Consider the following 19,601-nt stretch of genomic DNA (forward strand, 5'->3'; position numbering starts at 1 on the left):
ATTTAAAAGAGTTTAAAAATTAGAAACATTTTTTGAAAAAAAAAAGTTTAGCTTTTAGAAAAAGTAATTATTTTTCCCTCATACACTTGAATATATCTTATTCAAAAAATAATGTTAAATGATCATAGGTGCTTTTATGAAAATGGATTGTTTAAATTACAATGATTCTTTCAGGATGGTTCTTGCTAAACCTGTATTTTCTTCTTTTCCTGTAAGTTTACATTAATTAGCATCAAGAAATATATAAATCTAGTTACAGTGTAAATAATTTGACTTACTAGAGGCATAACCTAAATATTTTTCTAATAGAAGACATTTGTAAAAAAATATCCATCTCACAATAGATAAAAGTCAAAATCATTCACATACATCATTTAACTCCTAGTAACAGATAATCTCTAAAATAGCAGAAGCACCATGCCCACTAACAAGGTTCATAAAGTACTATAGAATACGTGTGCTCAAAACACCATTCCTCTGATATTGGTTTTCTTTAATGAAATTTTTGGAGTAGGTGAGAGGAAGAAGATCAAAGCAGAAATATGGGAATAGTTCTTTGTACTTTTCAATTTTAAAAAATCTCATTTTTCAGATGAAGAAAGAACCTTCATTTTCAGAAGCAAGAACTCATTTTACACAAGTATGAAAGAAAGCAAAACCAAAGCCAACCAATAAATTTTAGTAGAAGTTTTTCTTTTTATAACTGTTGAAAAGAAATACTGCAAACTGATTTTAGTGACAAGTAATTAGGTAAATACAACAAAATGTATATATAAAATAGCACATTTTGTTAATTTTGAAAAGTATAATTGAGTTTTAATTATTAGTTTTTCATATAAGGCAAATTAAATGTAATGTTATTTTAAAAGACTATGAAATATTTATTCTTATCAATTCATATCAACATCCTATTACTGAAATTATCTTTTGAAAAAAGACACAACTCCAGATGTATTTGTCAAACATATTGTGTTTAGAGCTTAATTAATTGGGCTAGGGTTCAATATATAATTGTCATATGACCTAACAAGAAACACAATACTATTTATTAAAATATTATTCTTTAGTGTTCCCAGATTTGAGTTAACAATAAATAATTATATTATAATATTATACAGAATCATTTCACAAAATGATTTTGCTATATTTACTTATGAATCATATTTCAAAAATATGAATATATTCTTATTTTTAAAATTACATGTCAAAGCACAATAATTGATCATTAACTCTATGACAATCTGTTACAGAAAATTTAATTAGACTGATAGGTATAATTTATTGAAAAAAGTGGAATAGAATATAGAGGTTAAGGAAAAATAGAAGGCAATATTACATAGTATAGTCCAATCAGTCCTTAATATCAAAAGTTAAAAAGAGAAGTGGTGAAAATTTATCTAAATATATGAATGAATGACAGAGCTACAAATAAAAACCAGAGTAGTAATATGTTTTAAATTTGACAGCAGATAGAAAATACTCTATTTACACTTGTCTTCAGAGACAATATAATATTTAATTCGATTAAGTAGATAATGGCCTTAGTGTCCCCAATGAGCTATGTTCTCTACAGCCAGTATAAAGCCTAAAACATTAAATGGGATTTAGTAAATTGGCTACTGATTAAATATTAAGTTTCTTGAGAGTTGAAATTATACTTTATTTATTTATTCTCATGCTTCCTTTATGACTCCAGTATAAACATCACCAAATGACATCATCTTATCGTAATTCAATTGTTATTTCATGTTCACATTTTAATTTTCTTCTTAACGGGGTTTGCAATAATGATCATTTCCTTTTAGAATAACTGTTTTAAAATATTCCGTGACTATGCTTCTATATTGTTTTTTAATATATTTTTATTGATTCCAGAGAAGAATGGAAAGAGAGAAAACATCAATAATGAGTGAATCATTGATCAGCTGCCTTCTGCATGCCCCACATTGGGGACTGAGCCCATAACCCTGGTATGTGCCCTGACTGGGAATCTAACATAGGTCAATGCTCAACCACTGAGTCTCGCTGGCCGGGCAATACTGCTATTGTTTTTCTCCAATCTACATGTTCTGATTTGTTTTTCACCCCTGTCTCCTTTGTTCGTTTCTGTTCCTCACTTCCATCTTCATGTTTTGGAGCATCCCAGGATTTTCTCCTCTATGGAAAACAATATAATGGTTACTCAAAAATTTATAAATAGAGCTTCTGTATAAACCAGCAATTCCATTTGTAAGTGTATACCCAAAAGAGTTTAAAACAGGACCTCAAACATATTTATCAACTAATATTCATAGTAGCATTATTCACAATAAGCAAAAGGTGGGAACAACTCAAGTGTCCATTGATAGATAGATGGATAAGCAAAATGCAGTATATTACATACAGCATAATGTTATTCAGCCTTAAAAAGAATTACATTCTGATACATGCTACATCATACATGAATCTTGAAGATATGCTAAATTAAGCATATCACAAAAAGGATAAACACTATATTATTCCAGTTATGTAAGGTATCCAGAATAGTTAAATTCAGAGAGACAAAAGCAAAATAGTTGTTGCTAGGGACTGGTGTGAAAGAGAAATGGAAGTTATATTTTAATGTGGACAGAGGTTCAGTTTGGGATGATGAAAAAGTTCTGGAGGTGGACAGTGGTGATGGTTGCACAACAATATGAATGTACTTTTGGCCACCGGATTAATTGTAGATTTAAAAATTGTTAAGAAGGTAAATTGTATGTTATATATATTTTATTACCAACTACTTTAAAAAGCATAATCCCATAAAAACTAATCATAAATGGATGCTAGGTGGTTTGTTTAAATACACCAGGCTATACCTAAATGATGGGTATACAATGAAGGAAAAAAAAGTTTTAAAACACTGATAATTCCACAATCGTGAATGAGACAAAACTCAAAGTGAGAGCACACAATTAAATATTTTTAATAAAACTGGTGGAATGTGTAAAGACTTGGCTTGAATTTTGTGAGGTGAAACTGAAATACAAAGATGGTAAAATCTCAAGAATAAACTAAAAAATCTGTAGTTAGAATTCATCAAAGACTACTAACAAATGTGTAACACAATACCATGTGATTGTCTAAATGTCATTGAATTTTTCCTTGCCTCTTCTAAAGATTCATACTTTAAGCTGAAAGATGACAAAGTCATCATTGGCATCAAGTAACCACAGCTGTTGGGAGAATAGGACTAAAGAAAAGTAAACGAAGAAAAACTAATGGATTCACACTTATTTTACTCAAAACCAGTATCTGTGACTCTAGTGGTATTAGTGAACCTGTGATAGTTTATAATTCAATAAAGTTCTCCCAGAGCAGAGTAGAAATTGATAAATGTGACCTGAGCTAGTTGATCATTGTCAAGAGGAAAAAAAAATAGAAGTATTTTCTCTCTGGTACATTTCTATAATAAATCACAGCACTTAGGTCTTTGACCAAACAAGACAACCAATCAGCAGAAGTTACCATTAATTGTCTTTTTTTCCTATAGCCTGGACATGTGCTACCTTAAAATTCTTTCTACTTTCTAAAGTTTCCACATCAATAATATAACTCACTAATAAAAAAGTCAATTATGGAACTAATATATAATTATGTAAACTGTGTTATAAAAAATCAACCAGATGTCATGTGGTGACTTTTTACCCAGGAAATAAATTATGAAATAATGATAATTTGACTTTACAAATTTATCTAACACATGAGCATCAGATTAATATTTGTCTAAGTTCCTGACAGTATTAATAATGTGCATCATTAAAGAGCACTAGGAGCAGGCAGGATGAAAAGGAAAGGTGAAGCAGAATAAATAGAGAAATCTCTTTAAATCAATGAAGGCAGTCCATATAAAAGGAGGAAAATTAAAAGCTTAATGAAAAATATTTTAACATATTATAAAATAGTTTAAAAATTTTAATGGAGCTCAGGCTATTAAGAAAACATTTGTTTTATGTTGAAATCAATCAACTTAGTTTAATTTTGATAAAATGCAGATACTTATACCTATAATTTATAATTATTTATTGCGCAATTAATTTTATTTTGACTCATGCATATCTAGCAATGATGAATGTGCTTTAGTGTAACTATGTAATTATCACTGTATAATTAAAACATAGTATAATTCAACATTCATTCTACTCTAAAAATTAATATAAAAATAATATTTTATCTCTGCCTGTGTTGCTCAGTGGTTGAATGCCACCCTATGAACCAGGAGGTCATGGTTCAATTCCCCATCATGGCACATGCCTGGGTTGCAGACTTGATCCCCAGTAGGGGATGTGCAGGAGGCAGCCAATCAATGATTCTCATCTTTGATGTTTCTATTTCTCTCATCCTTCTCTCTGAAATCAATAAAAATATATTAAAAATAATATTTTGTTATTGCAGAATATCAAATACTATTGATCTTCCAGAAATATGTCAAATTTATAGTGGGCATTCTGAACCTCCTGATATAACCATACACATTTCCTGAAATGTATTCAAATCCAGTTTGAAAAGAAAAGTCCTATAGGAAGATTAAGCTTTTATATTCATCTCTCAGTGTTAGGTTTGTGGCAAATTCTCAATTATCAAAATAAACTTTTTAATCTCCTTATAGACTCTGCTTGTGTTTCAGCCTTCTCCTAGCATTCAGATACTAGAGAGAAAGCTGAGGCCTGATTCAAAGTTAGGAACCAAAGCTTGATTTTTCACAGACCATCCTGGTAAATATTCACATTGATTGATAGAGGAACATGCAACATCTTCCATCAAAAGAAACCCAAGGAAATCTGCAAGTAAAATCACACAAAACGTTCAAGTTTTAGAAGCAAAGTTACATTTATAAAGTTCATATAAAAAATAAGTTTTAAAACACTGGAGATTGACCACTGGACATTGAGGAGATACACACATTCTCCTCTTCATTCTTTTCCAGCCTATTTATTCCAGCCCAGGGTAGAGAGTGGCTGGAGCTTATCCCAGAAGCTCAAGGTATGAGGCAGGCACCCAATCTGGACACAACGCCTTTCCATCACTGGACCACTCACACCACTCACACACACCCACACGCACTCATACTGGGACAATTTAGACACACTAATTCACCTCATGTGCACTTCTTTGGGATGTGGAGAAAAACAGGAGTTCCTGGAGAAAACCCACACAGACAATGGAGAAGGGTCAAACCACACAGAAAGTGGAACTGATAGAACGAATTTTTGGGGGGGTCTCATCATTATTATAACAAAACAACGAAACAAAGTTGAATACAATGACATTATTCAAAGACCTGCTGTAGTCAACTTCTAGAATTTTTGTTGTTAAAAGTAGAGCTGAAAAGATTTAACAAAGTCATGTAGAAGTCTTATGTTCTGGAGTCAGGAAATAGAAGAGCTAATAATCAATATTATATTGCTGTCCACATTCATAAATTTCTGGGTGCATGTGCTTGTTATACAGAATTTCTATCTTCTTATGAAAATATTGAGGGTAGGGAAGATTATTAGGAAGGTGAAATTTGGCACTTCTAAGTAAACTATCCAAAATAAATGTAATAATAGCTCAAGGCCCACAGAAATCCTCAACAAAATAATCAGATTTAACATTATACTTAAATTTAACATTATGCTAGACTTCAAAATTCTTAATGCATTCATTGGCAAGCAAGTCCAAGATCAGAGCAGCTTTTTACAATCTTGGGGAAAATAGGAAGGATAACTATCTGCTAAGTGATTATTAATGCCCCTTTTGTTTTTTGCTGTATTTTAAATAAATCAATCAATTCAAATGGTATTTAATTCTCTACCAATAATGATACTAAGGGAAGAAGTGTCTGAAAAAAATGTTTCCTGTGTGTGTGAAAACCAAATATTTTAATTATGACTTCTCAGCTGTTGGAAAGTAAAGTTGCATCAAGGAAAGTAAAATTTTCTCCTAAATGTTCCCTTATCTGGAAACACAGGCAAAGATGGAATTTTTCTAAACATAACAGCTTTATAAACATTTCAAACACCTTAGGCATTTTTTATACAGATGATAAATATGCACAGTTTTTAGTTAACACAATGCACTGCTTAAGTTGTTTTCCCCACTTGTTAGTTCTACAATAATAAATTAAAGGATGATAGATAAAATGCCATTTTTATATTATAGTTTCCTTTTTTGTTATATGTTCCTCCTACTGTTGATTTTTTTAAAAGTCACTTGATATTTATGGGAAATTTAATATTACTTTTTCTCAGAAAGTATAATGGTTTTAATAGCAGTTACTTAATATGGTTTTGATAAATAGGTACATCTGGCTTAGCATTGTATGTTTTAAGTCAAAATGACATTAACTTGATGTTATTACTTGTGTTCTACTGCAATTTCAGACTGAAAAAATTCCTATATAATAAAACCCTAATATGCAAATCAACTGAACAGCGGAACGACTGGTCGCTATGATGTGCACTGACCACCAGGGGGCAGAAACTCATGCAGGAACTGCCCCTTGTGGTCAGTACACTCTCACAGCGGGAGTGCTGCTCAGTCAGAAGCCTGGCTCATGCCTTGGCGGTTCAGTGGCAGTGGTGGGAGCCTCTCCCACCTCTGCGGCAGCACTAAGGATCCTGGAAGTGGGCCTAAGCTGGCAGGAGGACATCCCCCGAGGGGTCCCCAACTGCGAGAGGGCACAGGCCGGGCTGAGGGACCCCCCTCCCCAGTGCACAAATGTCATGCACTGGGCCTCTAGTAAACAAATAAAAACCACCTAAGGAATTACACTGGTTGAATTCAAGACATATAGAAATAGAAAGTATCAAAAGAATCAAACTCCATTTGGCCATGGCCTCAGTATATTGTGACCATCTACAATTTTTTCCAGTAGTGGAGTCAGAAATAATCAAGTGCTATTCAATTTCCAAGAAGATATTTTTGCAAAACCAGAGTAATTTAAGATCTGATTTATGACATCATAAAAAAATTTCCAACCTACTGAGTTGAAGGAGCTCAACATTACTGATTCAATTAATGAAGAAGGCACATTATGCTGATATTTATCTAATAAAAATTATTTGAGTAAGATTAGGACAACTAACAGAGGAGCCTATATGTTGATAAATAAAATAATATGTCTATATAAGTAATGGTTGGTATGCACTATTCCTGAGTAAATTTTTTTTCCTGAAAAAAATTAAAGTTTAACATTAACATTTACTTTTTAGTTTTATAGTTCCTATTGGCTAGACAAACAGGAATAATGCAGAATCACTGTCCTCAGACTCTTAGAATCTGAAGAAACAAATAAATGAAGTCTTCATACATATCCTTTGATACGATCTTATTAAATCTTCACCAGGAAACTTGAATATGAAATATGAGGAGCAGGAAGAAATAGAGGGTAATTTCCAGACATCTGGCTTTGATATCAATGTGAATGATAAACTAATTAACACGGAGAATCTGTGGAGGACAGGATAGAAAAGATATGGAGATCATTTTTGAACATGCTGGTGGTGAGATGCCCGAAACACATTCAAGCAGAGGTATCCAGGACCTGTAAGAAGGACAAAACTTTAATGAAGTATGATACATAGCTTGAAATAATCTTAGTTTATTGTATTTATAATTTCATGTATGTAGAAAAACTCAATATCTATATAATGAAAATGTGTAGGCATTAAGAAAGAAATTTGGTTAAAGAGAAAGGAGTGTACAGTGACAGTTATTATGTGGTCTTAATGATTTAAAATAAAGAGTATTTGTAATATTTATTTAATTCATTTAAGAAAGGAAATATTCAGAATTTCCATTTATCCTTATGAAATATCTACAGATCCAGCTTTCCCTTAGATCTATTATTAGTTGAATAAATGGTAAATTATAAAAATGCTAATAAATCGGGATGTGCTCAGAGCAGGGTGCCTGAAGAAATGGCTCCTCTGTTTACAACACACCCAACAGGAACTGGGGTCACTGTGACAAGGGGCACAAAATGTGTGGCCTTCCTGTGCACAAGCACCCTACATGTAAAAAAAAAATGCTAATAAATAAGCAATATAAGATATAATTTTTGATAATCATGTGGAATATCATCCACCAGAAGTTTCCACCTTCCTTCCAATCCACACACACACAGAGTTGTCTATGTACATATATAAAGTAATTATGTATTAATTTCTTATGCATACACAAAAGAGGCTTTATGATTACATATGTGTTATAGTATATTAGAGGCCCAATGCACGAAACTCATGCAAGAGTAGGTCTTCCTTCTCCCAGCTGCAGGCAGCAGCTTCCCTCTGGCACTCAGGACCTGGGCTTCCCTCACAGCCCTGGTTTTGCTGGAAGGTTGTCCAGTCTAATTAGCATACTATGTTTTTATTATTGTAGATAATATATGCAAATAGGTGTATTTATATTTTCATCTATCTATCTATCTATCTAGCTATCTACTTTGGTGTACTTATCAAAAAATGAGAGAACTGCCTGGCCAGTGTGGCTCAGTGGTTGAATGTTGACCTATGAACCAGTAGATCACAGTTCAATTCCTGTTCAGGGCACATGCCCAGGTTGCAGGCTTGATCCCCAGTGTGGGGTGTGCAGGAAGCAGCTATCAATGATTCTCTCTCATCATTGATTTCTCTCTCTCTCTCTCTCTCTCTCTCTCTTTATCTTTTCCTCTCTGAAATAAATAAAATAGATAAACAGATAAATAAATAAAATCTGAGAACTAATAAATAGGGCATAGTTCTATCAAATAAAATTTTCATTTCTATTTTAATAAGGATTTTTATTTGTATCAATTTTTAAAAAACTCTTTAATAATTTTTAACGTTATATATTGCTTTGATAAATAGAACATAGATAAACTTTATACCTTTTAAAGTATTTTAAAGCATAAACAATTTTTTAAATATTTTCTTTTGAACAGATGCTCTGTCTTAATGAAGAAATAGTGACTCCATCCTGGTAATCAATTTGCTTATGGGTATTTAGTTTCAAGTTTATAATGACTTCCTTATGGTGTGCGTGTGTGTGTGTGTGTGTGTGTGAGAGAGAGAGAGAGAGAGAGAGAGAGCATGTGTATCCCTGTGTGGATATTGTGAAACAAATTAATTTCATTTAAAACATGAATGGTAGAATGGTATACACACACACACACACTATATATATATATATATATATATATATATATATATATATATATATATACACACACACACACACACACACACACACACACACACTAGAGGCCCAGTGCACGAAATTCGTGCACGGGGTGGGGGAAGGGTGGTGGTGTCCCTCAGCCCAGCCTGCATCCTCTCCAGTTTGGAACTTCTCAAGGGATGTCCAACTGCCATTTAGGGCCTATCCCCTGCAGGACTGGTCACCCCCAACTGCCCTCCCCTGCTGGCCGGGTCACCGGTGGGATTGGGCCTAAATGGGCAGTTGGACATCCTTCTCACAATCCAGGACTGCTGGCCCCCAACCTCTCACCTGCCAATTGCCCCAACCACTCCCCTGCCAGCCTGATTGATTCCTAACTGCTCCCCTGCAGGACTGATCACCCCTAACTTCCCTCCCTTGCTAGCCTGATAACCCCTAACTGCCCTCCCCTGATGGCCCGGTCACCCCCAAATGCCCTCCCTTGCCAGCCTGATCACTCCTAACTGCCCTCCCCTGCCAGCCTGGTTGCCCCTAACAGTCCTACCCTGCCAGCCTGGTTGCCCCCAACCGCCCTCCCTTTCAGGCCTGGGTCCCTTCTAACTGCCGTCCCCTGCAGGCCTGGTCCCCTCCAACTGCTCTCCCCTGCAGGCCTGGTCCCCCCCAACTGCCCTCCCCTGCTGGCCATCTTTGAGCACGTGCAGGTGGCCATCTTGTGTGTTGGAGTGATGGTCAATTTGCATATTACTCTTTTATTAGATAGGATATACAAATGTGTACGCATGCACTTTAAATAATCATCTAATAAATTCATACATTTATATTCTTTAGTTATGTTTGGAGCTTCCAAGTGTGTATCTCAATGTCCTTAATTTGAAGTAACGTGAGGCTGACTGAGGAAAAACAGTAGAAAAATTTTGCAATAGAAAGATAGGAAGTTGTCTTACTGGAACATTGGGAGGACTGGAGAAATATGCTTGAGTCTAGGTTTCTAGGAGGCATGCCTACTCTAATTTGCATAGTTGGCATGAGATCACTGATGCTGTGCCATGGTGAATGCAGTAGCCAGGAAGTTCCAGCAGTGTCACTATTTCTGCCATGAACAAAACCGTCAGCAGCTGCTCCTGCCACAAGCAACAAAGCCACTCTGCATCAGGAATGCAGTCTTGCATTCCTGTGTCCAAATTGGGACGCTTCTGTTTCCACCTTCCTTCTATACTCTTCCTGTTTCTTCACATTGCTCAGAGGCATGTGATGAACAGTCTGCATCACCTGTTAGTTAGTGCCCAAGCTGCAAAGTAGCCTGGGAAGCAGATGTTCTTGTTGCTACCTTGGAGAGATAAGGTGGAAATTTTCCAAAACTATAGAATGACATTCAAAAAGCACTCATCTGTGAGAATAATGAATGATACTGGTTTGCTTTGTTAATAATCCATGGGAGATGAGTACATAGCCCATTGCAGGTTGTAAAATTACTCAGCCCTCTGATATGTGATAGAAAAATATTTGGTCAAGATCACCAGCTGCTTTCATTAGGATGCAGACCACACACTAAGTGACACCATAATTTAGGTGAAGTACTATAAAACAAAACAATGACAAATTGAGCAAAAACTTACTATATTAGTATGCTTTTGCTAATTTTGTGCAGCTGTCAGTAAAGTGCTAGAAGAGATGAATGAACTGAAACTAGAATTAACCTAACTGCCATGGGAGAGAGCAGTGAATAAAATCAACTTAGCTAAGAGAGGTGCTCTCTGCTTACAGCCTGAAATCAAACTTGTCTAAGAGTCCCCGAGCTCAGAGCTTGACAGGTTGAAAAGCTTTTGTACATACTGATTCCATTAGAAGTAGAGAATGTCAAGTGGCAGCTTTAACAATATATACAACTGGGATCTCAAACTCTTCTAAGCATCATCCATTAAGGTTGTTCTGTCAAAGGAAATGGTGGCAAGAAACCACAAAATTATTGTATATAGTGGAAAAGTAAAGTGGTGTGGTCAAAGCAATGGCCATTAGCCTACCAGCTAACATGGCACACAGAAACCAGTAAATGTAATATTATAATCTTCAGACTTAACGACTATGTTGATGTAAGATCCTGGCTGTGTTTAGAGACATATACATGATTGGAAGCTAATAGGTTATCTTTGAAAGTTTTGAAGGAACTCTTTGCCATTATAAACTCTCAGGTATGGCTTATAGCAGCCTATAATTGTTCAACCCCTGAAGCAATGTATACCAGTAAAGACCCCAATTTCCACCAGCTCAAAATGGGCTGCTAAAGCTATGCAGCCAGCCTGAAGAGTATCCTTCCCAGTGATCCACTCAGAAGTGACTGTGAGTTGTAATGCTTACGTAGGGTTCTTTCAAAAGCAAAATCAGGGCTTTCATATAGACTTAAAAGTGCAGGTTTTCTTCTCATTCGCAGCAGGTAACATTGATCTGTGCTACAAATGAATGATTACTTGACCTCTTTGGGATAAATAACTTGTTTTCTCTTCCTTTGGTACCATCACTATATGAATTAGCTGAAGATGCATTGTTGCCAGACCCTAAGAAACAATATCCACATATGATGGAGAGATCCCAATTTCAAGCCAGATGCAGTAACTAGATGAAACTTAGAGTCAGTCTTATTTGAGAAGATGATATGTTGTGTGCATAGGAGAAAAATATGAATGTGGTTAATGAATAGTTATAGGGGTTGGCTTTGGCCTGCATTGTTGGTTGGTTGACCAAACACTTAAACACAAGTCCTCTACCAGCTGCTTACTAACAAAAGACGTCTATGTAACAAGAGTTTGAGACAATACAAAACAGTTGGTAGTCCCTGGGGGAATTGTCCATTTTTTAATTTTTAAAAGGAAACATTTTTCTTTCTATTTCTTCCTTTTCCTGCATGGAATTTTTTAAAATAAAAAGCACCTTGATTAGCATTAAAATGATCACAAAGCAAAGAGAAAATTAGGGCATGTTAAATAGTTTAAAAATCAAGGATATCATCCTAGCTCTGAATTTATGGCCAAAGCAAATGTACATATTATAAGAATAGCTATTATTTCACTGGTTTTGAAATGTTAAGTTTCCATCTCGGAATCACCTGTACTTCTCATTTAAATGATTATTGAACATCTATGGCAATAGCTAATCCCAGGAATACACATTTTACTGAAGATCATCAGTGATTTTATTGTGGACTATTCATGGATTTTGCTTCCCATTGTTTTTGTGCCCTGGCCAGTGTGGCTTAGTTGGTTAGTGTCATCCTGTGCACAAAAGGCCTCCAGTTCCATTCCCAGTGTGGGCACATGCCCAGGCTTCGGGTTCCTGTATAGGAGGCAAGTGATGAATGTTTACCTCTCTCTTTCCCTCTCCCTTCGTTTCTCTCTAAAATCAACACAATTTTGGAGCCAGACTATCTGAGCCTAAATCCTGGATCTACCACTTATGAGCTGTATGGCCAAGAACAAAGGATAAACATGTCTGTGCCTCAAAGCCTCTTATAAAAGGCAAATGTTCCTAGGACCTACCTCAGAGGACTGCTGCAAGAATTTAATGTAAGGCCCTAACCGGTTTGGCTCAGTGGATAGAGCGTCAGCCTGCAGACTCAAGGGTCCCAGGTTCGATTCCGGTCAAGGACATGTACCTTGGTGGCGGGCACATCCCCAGTAGGGGGTGTGCAGGAGGCAGCTGATTGATGTTTCTCTCTCACCGATGTTTCTAACTCTCTATCCCTCTCCCTTCCTCTCTGTAAAAAATCAATAAAATATATTTTAAAAAAAGAATTGAATGTAAGACACATAAACATACAAGAGCCCCTGGGATATGGTAAACGCTATGAAACTATTAACTCTAGTGATAAATTAGTCAGATCTATTATTGAATAAAGGTCGAAAAGAGACTATGCACATTTTGTTTACTGGAAGAACCAATACACTTTAAAAGCCATTTATATATCTAAAAAAAAACAAAAACAAGAAGAACTATTCAGAGTATGACACAGTGTTTAACTTAATCATCAGCACTATAGGCTAGCTGTTGTGTGAATAATGAAAAATAAGGATAAAAATCCAAATCTAGCAAATGCTGAGTAGAAATTTTAATGTAGAACCCAGGGGTAATTTAGAACACATGTTTAATTATGACATTAAGGAGAGGATGTAATTTTAAATTATTTGGAGTTTTGACGATTGCATGAGAAATGGCATTATAATTACTGACTAGAAAATTTAATATCACCTAAAAGTAAAATAATGCAGATGCTTGTCAAGTTATCAGAATAATGTCATTTAAATAAAATTGATCACGTCCAAGTTTGGAGCAATAATATACAAGTTAGAGCAAAGATGTAGAGGTAGGAAAGATCCAAAATTTCTTACTTGACCAATTTGGCTTTGCTCTTTCTTGACTTTGGAACATGTGAGTCTAGTCTTTCCATCCTGGATTTTTTAAATGAATTTTTTTAACACATTGCCTCACCCTTTCAAGACTATCTTTGAGCCCTAACCGGTTTGGTTCAGTGGATAGAGCGTCGGCCTGTGGACTCAAGGGTCCCAGGTTCAATTCCGGTCAAAGTCATGTATCTTGGTTGCAGGCACATCCCCAGTGGGGAGTGTGCAGGAGGCAGCTGATTGGTGTTTCTCTCTCATCAATGTTTCTTAATCTCTATCCCTCTCCCTTCCTCTCTGTAAAAAATAAATAAAATGTATTTTTTTAAAAAGACTATCTTTGAGAATTTCACATGTGCACATTTTTTTTTTAGGTGGGGCGGGAAGTGTGGGGAGACTTCTGCATACATCCTTTATCCTGACAGACTTCAGCATGCAGGTTTCCACAAACTCAAGCCCTCCACTCCACTGCAATAGCCCGTTTAGGCGGCCTCTCACAGTCATGAGCATCAGTGGTGTGGGGGGAATAACGATTTAGAGAAGCAAACATACAGAACATATCAACAAATACCAAGTGCAGGTATGATTACTATTTTTGAAGGAAGGAAAAAAAGACACAAAATATATTCATTATCAGTTAGAAAAAAATCCTGCTTATATACTGTACTTAAAGTGAACCTGAAAAGATATATTATGAAAAAATAAAATAGAAATAGTTAAGAAAATATTGTTTAACCTTAATGAAATTATTACATTCAAGCAAAGAATAAATCTTAAAATATATCCAGAAATAATAGCAGATCATTCTTCAAAAAAATAAAGCTTGCCTCAGACTTCCCCACAAGATTAAAAACAACAGATATTAGAACAAGATAGGAAGCTTATAAAACTTTTAGTCTTTGCTCAGTGTTCAGTGGTAAAGGTAAAAAAGGGGAGATTCAAAAATAAGAAAAAAGAAGAAATAGTTGAAACCTTTCTGAAAATCTGCTTGGGTGTCTAATTCTTTCCTACTTACCACTGAAGAAGCAATAGTATTTCAAAAAGGAGGAATAGGTAAGGATGAGCCATATCAAGTAGGGCTTCATATAATTCGTTCTTTCTTCCTCATTCCCTTCTCCTTCTCCTATCCCCTTCCTCCCTCTCCTCCTCCACTTCACTCCCTCCTCCTCCTCCTGCCCCCCCCCCCCTTCTTCTCTCCACAGTTGTTACATGTGCCTGGTAAGGGCGATTCTGGGGGACTTATAAAATGTGACACTTGAGAGAAGTGGTGAAAGGAAAGCAGGGAGGGAGCATAAAGTTATTAGGAACCCAAACACGCGAACAGCAAACCTGAAGGAAATAGGACACAGAGCTAACGTCTGATGAAATGTGCAGTGGGCTGTGGAGCTCATTGTGCTCCCCGAGCCTGGTCATGCCTGTTTCCCCGATGCTTTGTCTGCCTCACTGTATGATGCCGTTTTCCTCTCCGCTGTGTCCCTGGCACCTGAGCTGGCTTTGGTTGGGTTAGGCAGGTGGGAAGCAGAGAACAGAGGAGAGGAGAGCCCCACCCGGACAGTTGATTCCCACTCCCTGCTTCAGTGCTTCTCATCATGCCCATAGTTGCATCCCTACAGACCACAGTGCCAGGCAGGCTCCCCTAATCTGCGCTCATGTGGCGCTGATGACACACTTTCTTCCCTTGTTTCTTCTGTTAGAGGGTGGACAGCTTCCTGCTGTTACTGGTCTCCTGGTCCATTATCATCCCTTACTTATTCTTTAATCCTTACTTTTAGGAAGTTCCTTTATTAAAGTCTTTTCATTTGAATCAATAGTGTGAAATCATGTTCTTTTGCCAGGACACTGACTGTCATTGCTTTCAGTGACTAAGGACATTTCTTAATAAAATTAATAGATTTGAATATTAACATTGAAGACCATGTGTTTGCTGTTATGTAGTGAATTCATACTGCACACTCGATTTCAGAGTGATTGCTCTCATTAATATAAAATGTAAATACTCCAAACTGGAAATCCATAGGGAAATTAGCTAACTTCTACTCAAGAGCTCAAATAGTTTTGCAATCATTGCTGTTATTAATATTCACCCAAGGATATTTTTTCAGTTGATTTTTAGAGAGTGAAAGGGAGGAGAAGAGGTGAAGAGAGAGAGAGAGAAACACTGCTGTGAGAGAGACATATACATAGGTTGCCTCCTGCATGTTCTCCAACCAAACCAGGGTTCAAACCCACCACCCAGATATGTGCCTTGGCCTGGAATCAAACCCATGACCCTTTGGTGCATGGCCAGATGCTCTAACCACTTAGCAATGCCAGCAAGGGCTATAATTTATTTTTACTACTAATTAATACTGTTCTAGAAATAGGATATTCAAATACAACAAGGTATCTGTGACTGATATAATTTAATGAGCAATTAATTAGAGGGACATTTAAATTTAAAAATAACAACCATAATTTTTATTAGTGGTTATTCAAATTTCACAGGTGTAAAGGATTATCCCCATTTGGGGGATACTAAGGTTCAATTTTAAGGTGAATAGAATCTCTCTTTTTGGGACTCCTTTCCATCAAGAACATTATACAGAATAAATCAGTTTAAACCATACTTGAAAAGCAGAATCAGAAAAGGAATAAAGTGCCTGGGGGTGCATTGGAATTGCGAACAAGTAAATCAGAAGATATTTAAAAGAAGATCCATTTTCATTGCCATGTTGGTGGAATTTATAGGATGTTTGGTGCATAATCTCTTCAGGACCTTTCAGCAACACTAGCACTCTGTCTGTTAGGGTAAGCAGCTAGTTACATATTCATGAAAGGGAAGGGAGCCAGCCCTCTGGTGAAACCATATTAACCAGAACTTCCAGACACCAGGGGAGAGCAGCATTGCCCCCCCAAGGGGACGAAATCCCTGCATTGCCCCCCCAAGGGGACGAAATCCCTGCATTGCCCCAAGATGGCAGAGAGAACTGGCTTTCTAATCTTTCCAGGGGACAACCAGCCCCTTCCCATAAATTACAGGGGGAGGAGAACTAGCAAAGGGGAAATTCATTTGTTGGGCCCAAGATGGTACAGGGAAGGCCCCAGCAGGAGCTCAGGAGAGCCAGAAAAGACATCGGTTAGTTTGAAAGAAAGCCTGCTCTTTCTCAAACCTAAGATAATGTAATCAGAGCTTAACAAGGGCCTGTGGTTTGTTTGTTTGTAAGTGCATTCATTGGTTTGCTTGAGCGCTCTCTCTACCTAGCAGTCCTGCAGGCCTAGGTGCAGGCCCGCGTACAGCCCCGGTCCTGGCCTAAGTGCAGCTTTGGTGGTGGACGTGCAGGTGGGGAAATGAGACACAGAGAAGTTCTGCATCTCTGGTTCTTGCCCCCCTGGGCCTGATAGGCATGGGCGTGGGCATGGGCGTGGGCGTGTGGCCCAGAGGCTGAACTTCCTCCGCAGAGGGATGGAGGTGAACCACCATCATGAATGAGACGCCAAGCACCGGGGGACAGTCCTTTGCGTTCGCTCCAGTAAACCTTGCTACAAAGCCTCAAGTCCTCCTGTGTGTGTGTGTGTGTGGGGGGGGGGGGGGGGGCAAAATGCTTTTCCTGCCACTCCGTGGAAGAATCCTGTTTCCACCACCATCATTTCTGCACTGCTGACTGACTCACGTTCTTGCTCTGGCATCAACAGAAGGATTTCTCTTTCTCATCTCTCCACTTTTGGTTCCCTTCACTTTCCAACCACAGGAAAAAAGTTAGATAAAAACATCTATAAATTATGGTTGGTTTTGGTGCATGTCTTTAGAATTATACAATTTTCAATTCTGTTTTTTATTTCTTCCATTTTATGAAAAAATCTGAATGTTTCTTCTTCACAATATTTACAATTTTTTATTTTGTCTGATTTTAGTTGAAAGCAAACTTCAAAATTTGCCATGCTTTACATTGTCAAAATGGTTTCAGAGTTTTTATATGTCTTCAGAAAAGATCATAAGAGTAAGTTTTGACTAGTATGGAAATGTTTACTGTTTAGGAAATAGAGTAAAATTTGTGTGAAGATTTTAAAACATATATTGGAATTTCATTATTTCTAGAATTCCAAGTTTATTGGAATTAACTTTAAACTGATTTTGTAATTATTTTGTAAGCAAACCATTCAGTGATTTCTGAATTCAAAAATATTTTGGATGAGAGACAACCATTTCAATATACATAATTCACTTATGACCGATATTGTTTATATACTATGCTAAAGCTACTTAGTAATTACACTAACATATAGTTTATTCTAGAATATAAATTTCACTAATGCATTGCTAACATTTTCTACATATAATTTCATATCTGTAGAGTCCTACAATTAATGAGAATTGACTTAATCTCAGGAAATTGCATTTTAGCATACATCTTCATTGTTGTCCCATTATAGCTTGATTTACTTTGCAATTACTTCTGAAATGAAATGAGTACATGATGAAATGTCAGGGAATTACTAAATACCCAATAGTATGCTTTTTTACTTAAGAAATTATAGTATGAAAATATTTAAACTGAATTTTAAAGCTATTGTATTTATTACTTTCATTCTGCTTTTAGATGAGATGCTTTGGAGCAAAATTACAAAGATGTAAGGAAAAATTTACTATGAATAGGTTTGCAAATGTAAGTATCTTTCTGGGAACCATAAGAGATTAGTGTAGAGAGCTGTGGCTTGATTGTAGAGAGAGCCAGTACTTCATATAGATAGATAGGTTTGACATTGATTATATTATTTCTAAACTAGTGATTATTTTAAATTGGTGTTTATTATTGAAAACATAAGCTAAAAGAATAGTAATATATAATCTCAAAATGTAGTCATTATGTGACATTATTGTTATTTAAGTATTCAGAAGATAATTTTAATATATATGAAATATGAAGATCATAGGGATATTTCTATTATAGAATATATTTTATCTTTATTGTTGAAAGTATTACAGGGCCCCCCCCCCCCCATTTATTTCCTCCAACCCATCCTTCCCCTCCAGCACACACACAGGCCTTCACCACACTATTGTCTGTGTCCATGAGATATACATATATGCACATAAATTCTTTGGTTAATCTCTCCCCCCCCTACCCCTAGCACCCACCTTCCCTCTGAGATTCATCAGTCTGTTCCATGCTTCTATGTCTCATGATCTATTTTGTTCATCAGTTTATTTTGTTCTTTAGATTCCACATATTAGTGAGATCATGTGATACTTGCCTTTCTCTGATTGGCTTATTTTGCTTAGCATAATACTCTAAATGAAATAAGCCAGTTCCTCCATGATGTCTCAAAGGGTAAGAGATCCTTCTTTTTTACAGGTGCATAGTATTCCATTGTATAAATGTACGACAGCTTTTTTATCCACTCATCTACTGATGGGCACTGGGCTTGTTCACAGATCTTAGCTATTGTAAATTGCACTTCTATGAACATGGGGTGCATATATTCTTTCTGAGTGGTGTTTCAGCTTTCTTAGAATATATTCCTAGAAGTGGGATCACTGGGTCAAATAGGAGTTCCATTTTTAATTTTTTCAGGAAACTCCATACTGTTTTTCACAGTGGCTGCACCAGTCTGCATCCCCATCAGCAGTGCAAGAGGGTTCCTTTTTCTCCACGTCCTCTCCAGCACTTGTTGTTTGTTGATTTGTTGATGATAGCCATTCTGACAGGTGTGAGGAGATACCTTATTGTCATTTTAATTTGCATCTTTCTAATGATCAGTGACTTTGAACATTTGCATATGTCCCTTGGCCATCTGTATGTCCACTTTGGAGAAGTGTCTATTTAGGTCCTTTAATCATTTTTTAATTGGATTGTTTGTCTTCCTTTTGTTAAGTTGTATGAGTTCTTTATATGTTTTGGAAATTAACTTCTTATTAGATATTTCATTGGCAAATATGTTCTTCCATGCAGTGGGCTTTCTTGTTGTTTTATTAATGGTTTCTTTTGCTGTGCAGAAGATTTTTATTTTTATGTAGTCCCATTTGTTTATTTTCTCCTTTGTTTCCCTTGCCTAAGGAAATGTATCAGCAAA

At 36.3% G+C, this 19,601-nt stretch overlaps 1 non-coding gene across 1 annotated transcript; it reads left to right on the top strand.

Moving 5' to 3' along the window:
• Positions 1-7,894: 7,894 nt before the first annotated feature.
• Positions 7,895-8,023, top strand: LOC139001469 (small nucleolar RNA SNORA11). Its single transcript, XR_011470036.1, has one exon. It is a non-coding gene; the product is annotated as a small nucleolar RNA SNORA11 (small nucleolar RNA).
• The last annotated feature ends 11,578 nt before the right edge of the window (positions 8,024-19,601 follow it).

This window comes from Myotis yumanensis, unplaced genomic scaffold (assembly GCF_028538775.1).
Source record: "Myotis yumanensis isolate MYYU_CA2020_CCGP unplaced genomic scaffold, mMyoYum1.0.hap1 SCAF_1, whole genome shotgun sequence".
NCBI lineage: Eukaryota > Metazoa > Chordata > Mammalia > Chiroptera > Vespertilionidae > Myotis > Myotis yumanensis.